Raw genomic sequence first — 8,438 nt, 5'->3', positions numbered from 1 at the left:
ATTTAGTATACACTTGGTAAATGTATGTGCAGATGATAACTTTGAAAAGTAGTCTTCTCTGATATTCCTTAAAGTTGTTTGAAAATACTTGAGGCCGGGTGCAGTGGCTCACACCTGTAATCCCAGCACTTTGGGAGGCCAAAGTGGGTGGGTCACCTGAGGTCAGGAGTTCAAGACCAGCCTGGAAAACACGGTGAAACCCTGTCTCTACTAAAAATACAAAAATTAGCTGGGCATGATGGTGAGTGCCTGTAATCCCAGCTACTCAGGAGGCTGAGGCATGAGAATCGCTTGAACACAGGAGGTGGAGGTTGCAGTGAGCTGAGATGGTGCCATTGTGCTACAGCCTGGGTGACAGAGCAAGCATCCATCTCCAGGAAAAAAATTAAAAAATTAAAAAAAAAAAAAGAAAATACTTGAAATTGAAACATTTTGTCCTGGTGGATAATTAGTTTGTCCTAAAGTATAGTTTTTCTGAGTTTCAAAAAACATATGTGTGGATATATTAAATTATTTTCTTTACATTTTCTTTGGGGAATGAGCTTGAAAAAAATTACCTAGGAAAAATTAATTGCAAATAGAAGTGAACTTCACATAGCAAACTAAACCCTAAAAATAATGTTTTTTTCCTGAATATCTTGAACAAAAGTAATTTTACTTCTTACTTGACATTAAATGGCATATTAGTTAAGATTCTCACATGTAAGTAACAGACACCCAACTCAGATTAGCTTAAACAGAAAAGTAACCAAAAATGTGGCTTTAGATCTGAAGAGAATCATAGACTTCGTTAACGGGATTTTCACTGATTCATGCCACTTCCTCAAAGAGGTCTTCCTTCCCCTACCAAAGACTACTGGAATATCTGTTCTACACTTTTATAACACCCTGCATACCTCCTTCATATAACTTATCACAATTTTAATTATACAAAAATTATGTACTTAATTGTTTAATATGACTTCATGGGACATTATGTACACTGTATTTTTCTTTAGTTCTTAAAGGAAATGACACTTCACAATTAAGATCATCAGAGACCAAACACAAAGACTAGGTCAACTGTAAGTACTGATATAATGTAAAAACAGCTATTTGTATTTCTGTTTTTTGTCATTTATTGCTGTGTGTTAGTCACAGTGATTACTTTGACACGGGAATGCTGAAGGCTTAACAATTTTTTTCAGGATTTCAAATGTAGTTAACTTTTCTCTGAGCTATCAATATATGAGAGATGACAGCTGATGGTTAATCCTTTTACCATATCTTCATGTTAAGAAATGAAATTGGATACAAATGCATGTGTTTTTATTATAAGTTAATAAACACAGATTCCTAAACCAATAATAAGAATTATTTTGTACTGTGATGTTCAAATTCCATATTGTAAACACATAAAGAGACATAACACAAATATGTCAAGAGTCTTATAAGGAAATAGTTTAAATGTATCTTTTTTTGAAATTATGATTGAACTGTGCGAACTGTTATAGAGTAAGACATTTTAGAACACAGTGGATCACTATTACCAAGGATTTGGAAGTCAAATAATGTATTTTTCAGATTATTACATACCTGTTTAACAAGTGATATTAGCTTCAGTAAATTTTAATCTAGTAGTTTGAGAAATGCCTGATTATTCTTTTCCATGACGAAATATCTACTTGAATTTTTTTCATGAAAAAAAGTATCATTTGCTATATCTTATATCACTGTTTTATATTAAAATATATTGTTAAATTTAATATATGTAATTGTTATCTTTATATATAATTTGGAACATAATTATATGATATTGATATATGTTGTATGTACTATAGATATATACATAGCTGTTATATAATACTATAGTTGATATATGGATGTTAAATAAGCTGTAATATTATGAAGGACATGTGATTAGCTTACATATGAAAGAGGGGAGAACTTGGATTTTATATACCATAGCTTTCCCCTTTGCTAATTTCTACTCATTTAGGGAAGAAAATCTAGAAATAGGCTTCCCACTTCCCCTTTCATATATACTTAAATTTCTTTCTTTATAAGCAATAAACTGACACTGACTAAACACAGCCAAACCAAGTTGGGGGGAGGTGAGGATTTATTGGAAGGATGGAAGTAGCTTATAAAATAGAAGCAAAAGTTGAACAAATTAAGCCATGAGAAGGATAGGAATCAGAAAAATTCCAGGAATCTAGGTCCATTCAGTGTTCTGCCAATGGAATGAATCAGCTCCAGCCATTCATTGAGCAGAGTATCATTCTGCTCAAGGCTTGAAATTCCAGGAAAACTTTATTGGTATAACCTGAGTCATTTGCTCACTTCTTGGCACCTTGATTGATGGTTTCAGCAAGACTGTATAGTGTTGGGAAAAGTCGTTTCCAAAAGGAAAATTGGGTTACTAGTCCAAAAGAAAGGAAAATAGATGATGAATAAACAAAAACATCACGTGTGCACAAAAATATAGCACACATACATTCTTGCTAGTAGAAACTTTCCCCAAATGGCCAGCATTTCCTTTTTTGTCAGAATTTGCTCATTTATTTGACAGATACTCAACATATACTATATGCTAGGCCATGCAAGATGTAGAGAATACCAGAATAAGAAAATAAAAATTGATTTCTACATGATACAATAAGTGCCAATATTCCTCTGGCAAATTAAAGAAAGTAAAGATATAGTGAACACTCACTTTTCTATACATTATTAAACTCTCATCAACCCTGCATTTAGTTTCAGGACAGCTATTGCTGATGATACACAAGACATAAGGATTAGCTGTGCCTTGCTTGTCCAGAAGTAGCGAACTGGAGGTCTGAGGTCTTGTTAGTCCTGCAGCATTATAACTTATTTGTTAACATTAAAAAATAAGGACAAACGAGACAATTAAATACAACGTGGGATCTGATTGGATCCTGTTGCAGAAAAAAAGTATATTAATAGGACAATTGGTTTTCACATTAGCTAATAAGCTGTTAATGTTAATTTTTTGGCTTTGATAATTGTGCTGTGGTTACATAAGATGTTAACATTAATATAAGTCTAAAATTATTTTTAATAAAAGCAGTACTACTGTAATGAAAATTTCTGGCTTCTCTTCAAAATGAGAAGATCTGATAGAGCTATTTTGATAGAAGGAATACTTTTCTGGGAAAATGTACATTATAAAAAATTGACTCAAGAAGAGAACAACCATGTAACAAATTGAAAAGTTTATTAAAAATTGCCTCTGTGGAATGTACCAGGCCTTAGGTATTTTAATGATTGTCACTATCAAATTTCCAAGAAATAATTTATATGTTTTTTAAAGTATGAAAAGTATAGAAAATTGTGCTTTGCTGAGAAACAAAATATACGAGAGAATTTCAGATCATTTTAATAACGCTGATACCAACATTTGATAAAAATTGTACACAAAAGAAAGCTACAGACCCACAGCTAGTATCATACTGAATGGAGAAAAACTGAAAGCTTTTCCTCTAAGATCTGGAACATCACAAGGATGCCCACTGTCACCATTGTTATTCAATATAGTACTGGAAGTTCCAGCTAGAGCAATCAGACAAGAGAAAGAAATAAAGGGCATCCAAATTGAAAAGGAAGAAGTCAAATTATCCTGGTTTTCAGATGATATTATCTTATATTTGGAAAATCTAAAGATTCCACCAAAAAACTATCAGAACTGACAAACTCAGTAAAGTTGCAGGATACAAAATCAACATACAAAATTCAGTAGCCTTCTATATTCCAATAGTGAACAATCTGAAAAGCAAATTTTAAAAGTCCCATTTACAATAGCCATGAATAAAATTAAATACCTAGGAATTAAGTTATCCAAAGTAGTGAAAAATCTTTACAATGAAAACTATAAAACACTGATGAATAAATTCAAGAGGACACCAAGAATGGAAAAATATCCCATGCTCATGGACTGGAAGAATCAATATTGTTAAAATATTCATACTACCCAAAGCAATATACAGATTCCATGCAAACCCTAGCAAAATACATTCTTTACAGAAATAGAAAAAAAATACTAAAATTTATATGGAACTAGAAAAGACCAAGAATAGCCAAAGCTATCCTAAGCAAAAGGAACAAAACTGAAGGAATCACATTACCTGACTTCAAATGATACTACAGAGCTATAGTAACCAAAACAGCATGGCACTGGCATAAAAACAGACACATAGATCAATGGAACAAAACACAGAACCGAGAAACAAATCCATACACCTACAGTGAACTCATTTTCAACAAAGGTGCCGAGAATATACATTGGGGAAAAGACGGTCTCTTCAATAAATGGTGTTGGAAAAACTGGATATCCATACGCAGAAGAATGAAACTAGACCCGTATCTCTTGCCGTATACAAAATATCAAATCAAAATGGATTAAAGACGGAAATCTAAACACTCAAACTGTAAAACGACTACAAGAAGACACTGGGGAAAAATCTCCAGGACACTGGTCTGGGCAAAAATTTCTTGAGCAATACTCCACAAGCACAGGCAACGAAAGCAAAAATGGACAAGTGGGATTAAATCAAGTTAAAAAGCTTCTGTAAAACAAAGGATACAATCAACAAAGTGAAGAGACAACCCAGAGAATGGGAGAAAATATTTGTAAACTACCTATCTGACAAGGGATTAATAACCAGAATAAATAAGGAGCTCAAACAACTCAATAGGAAAAATATATAATGATCTTATCGAAAGATGGGCAAAAGATCTGAATAGACATTTCTCAAAAGAAGACATGCAAGTGGCAAACAGGTATATAAAAAGGTGCTCAACATCATTGATCAGCAGAGAAATGCAAACCAAAATTGCAATGAGATATCATCTCACCCCAGTTAAAATGGCTTATATCCAAAAGACAGGCAATAATAAATGCTGGCGAGGATGTGGAGAAAGGGAACCCTGTACAGTGTTGGTGGGAATGTAAATTAGTATAACCACTATGGAGAAGAGTTTGGAGATTCCTTAAAAAACTAAAAATTGAGCTACCGTATGATCCAGCAATTCCACTGCTGGGCGTATACCCAAAAGAAAGGAAATCAGTGTATTGAAGGGATATCTGTACTCCCATGTTTATTGCAGCACTGTTTACAACAGCTAAGATTTGGAAGCAACCTAAGTGTGCAACACCAGATGAATGGCTCAAGAAAATGTGCTACATATACACAACGGAGTACTATTTAGCCATAAAAAAGAATGAGATCCAGTTATTTGCAACAACATGGTTGGAACTGGAGGTGAAATAAGTGAAATAAGCCAGTGACAGAAAGACAAACATCTCATATTCTCACTTATTTGTGGGATCTAAAAATCAAAACAATTGAACTCAAGGGCATAGAGAGTAGAAGGATGGTTACCAGAGGCTGGGAAGGATTGGTGGGGGGCCAGTAGGGCAGGTGGGGATGGTTAATGGGGACAAAAAAATAGAAAGCACGAATGAGACCTACTATTTGATAGGGCAACAGGGTGACTATAAAATAGTCAATTTTAAATTTATTTTAAAATAAAGAGTGCAATTGGATTGTTTTCAACTCAATGGATATATGCTTGAGAGAATGGATACCCTATTCTTTATTATGTGCTTATTTCACATTGCATGCCTACATCAAAACATCTCATGTACCCCATAAATACATACACCTACTATGTACCCACAAAAATAAAATGAAATAAAAGTTAAAAAAGAAAACTACAGATAATCCGCCAATGAATTTGGAATAACTTTTAAATAAAATGTTAGAAAATTAAACCCAGAACTATGTTAAATAAATGAACACTACCCATAGAGAATTTATTTTCTAAAAAGCAATGATGATTTAATATTAATAAATATATTCATATGATATATCATATTAATAGGTCAAAGAATTTTTTTTAAGACAGGGTACTGCTCTGTCGCCCAGGCTGGAGTGCAGTGGTATGGTCATAGCTCACTGCAGCCTCCACCTCCTGGGCTCAATTGATCCTCCTGCCTCAGCCTCCTGAGTTGCTGGGACTACAGGCATGTGCCATCAGGCATGTACTATCAGGCATGTGCCATCATGCCCAGCTAGTTTTTTGTATTTTTTTGTAGAGATGGGGTTTTGCCATGTTGTCCAGGCTGGTCATGAGCTCTCAGGCTCAAGCTATCCACCCACCACAGCCTCCCAAAGTGCTGGGATTATAGGCATGAGTCATTCTGCCAGGCCTAAAGAAATTTTTAAAAAGTGTTATGTTGATAGATGTCAAAGGCACTCATTAATGTTCAGCACATTTTCCTCATAAAAAGTACACACACATATATTCCTCCAAAAAATATTTTAAGTTTATAACTAACACCATATTTAATTGTAAGCCCTAGGAATATTAAAGAAACAAAATACAGATGGCTGAGAAAACCAATATTATTTAATACTTTCTTGGAAGCTAAAGTTTCAGTGATTAAAGGAGTCAAAATAAGCATACAAACTAGAAAGTAGGATCCAAAATTTTATTTTCAACATATTCAATTGTTTACCCAAGAAAATCAATGGAAAAGCTATTAGAATTAATAAGATATTTTAGTATAGAAGCCAGATATAAATCAAACTAAAACATCTATAACATATATATATATCACGAATAATCTGTTAGAAAACATAAGAAAAAAGTACCAGACATGTAATTTTACAGAAATGCATAATTTTTATCCATTGTATACATTTTAATGCAGTCCGTTTTTATTTTACTCATTTTCTTTGCACTACCGTTGTTCCCTATTCTACCACACTGATGTCCCCGAAACCTCTTTATTCCCAGGTAACCCTATCAGCAACCTAATATATATGTTTCCATATTTTTCCATGCTCATTGTATTAGGCCTTTCTTGCATTGCTATAAAGAAAAATATGTAACAAACCTGCACGTTATGCACATGTACCCTAGAACTTAAAGTATAATAAAAAAAAATAAAAAAAATGCACACTGAAACAAAAAAAAACAAAAAAGCAAAACAAAACAAAAAACAAACAAACAACAAAAAAAAGAAATACCTGAGGCAGAGTCATTTATAAAAAAAAGAGTTTAATTGGCTCACGGTTCTGCAGCTGTACCAGCATGTCACTGGCATCTGCTTGGTTTCTGGGGAGGCCTCAGGGAACTTTGACTCATGGTAGAAGGCTAAGTGGGAGCAGGCACATCATATGGTGAGAGGGGAACCAAAAGAGATGGGTGCGGGTGTGTGCCACACACACATTCAGTCTTTTACTGTGAAGTATAATGTTAACTGTAGGCTTTTTAAACAACCAGATCATGTGAGAACTCACTACCACAAGGACGGCACCAACCCTTGAGGGATCCACCCACGAGAGCCAAACACATCCCACCAGGCCCCACCTCCAACACTGGGGATTACATTCTAACATGAGATTTGGAGGGAAGATTGAAACTATATCACTCACATAATTATGAAAAGGAATATAAATTCATATGTATGCATACATATACTCGCAAATATATAGCGGTTTTGTCATTATTTGCTTTATAAAAAGAGACGCACATTCCACACATCTTCATCTTGTTTTACTTATTCAACTTTTTAAAAATCCCTTTAAGTCAACCAGTATTGCTCTAATTTATTATTTTAATGGACACATAATATTATTTACCATCATTTATTCTAACATTGTCAAATTGCTGGGTGTTCACTTTACTTCCAGGTTTTGCCACTAAAACAAATTCAGTAAATGTTTATATGTTTTTATATTCTAATAGTTTTCTTTTTTCTTTTTCTTTCTTTTTTGTTTTTTTGAGACAGGGCCTTTGTGGTGACATGACCTCAGCTCACTGCAGTCTAAACCTCCCTGGCTCAAGCAATCTTCCCACCTCAGCTTCCCAAGTAGCTGGGACGACAGGCACATGCAACTACACCAGGCTAATTTTTTGTATTTTTTGTAGCAATGGGGTTCACTGTGTTGCCCTGAGCTCAAGTGATTTGCCTGCCTTGGCCTCCCAAAGTGCTGGGACTACAGGCATGAATCACTGCGTCTGGCCTCTAATGGCTTTATTTCTATGGGAGAAATTCTTAGGCCTGGGATTAGTGGAACAGCAGGCATATAAATTTCTAAAATTAATTTTTGTATTTTGAGATAACTGTAGATTCACATGTAGTTGTTAAGAAACAATAGAGTCCACGCATTCTTTGCCTAGTTTCCCCCAATGGTAATATAGTGCAAAACTTTTGTGCATTACAACTATGGTATTCACATGGATACAGTACTATGCAGTCAAGATAATAAACAGTTTCATCACTACAAAGATGAAACTTTTATAGCCATCTTCACCCCACCTTTTCATGATCCCTAGTAACTATTAATCTGTTCTTTATTCCCATAATCTTGAAATTTCAAAAATGTTATATAAATGGAATCATAGACCATGTAATTTTGGGGATTGGA

Source organism: Rhinopithecus bieti, unplaced genomic scaffold, assembly GCF_001698545.2.
Source record: "Rhinopithecus bieti isolate Rb0 unplaced genomic scaffold, ASM169854v2 scaffold_50364, whole genome shotgun sequence".
Classification (NCBI taxonomy): Eukaryota; Metazoa; Chordata; class Mammalia; order Primates; family Cercopithecidae; genus Rhinopithecus; species Rhinopithecus bieti.
This window is presented reverse-complemented; position numbering follows the sequence as displayed.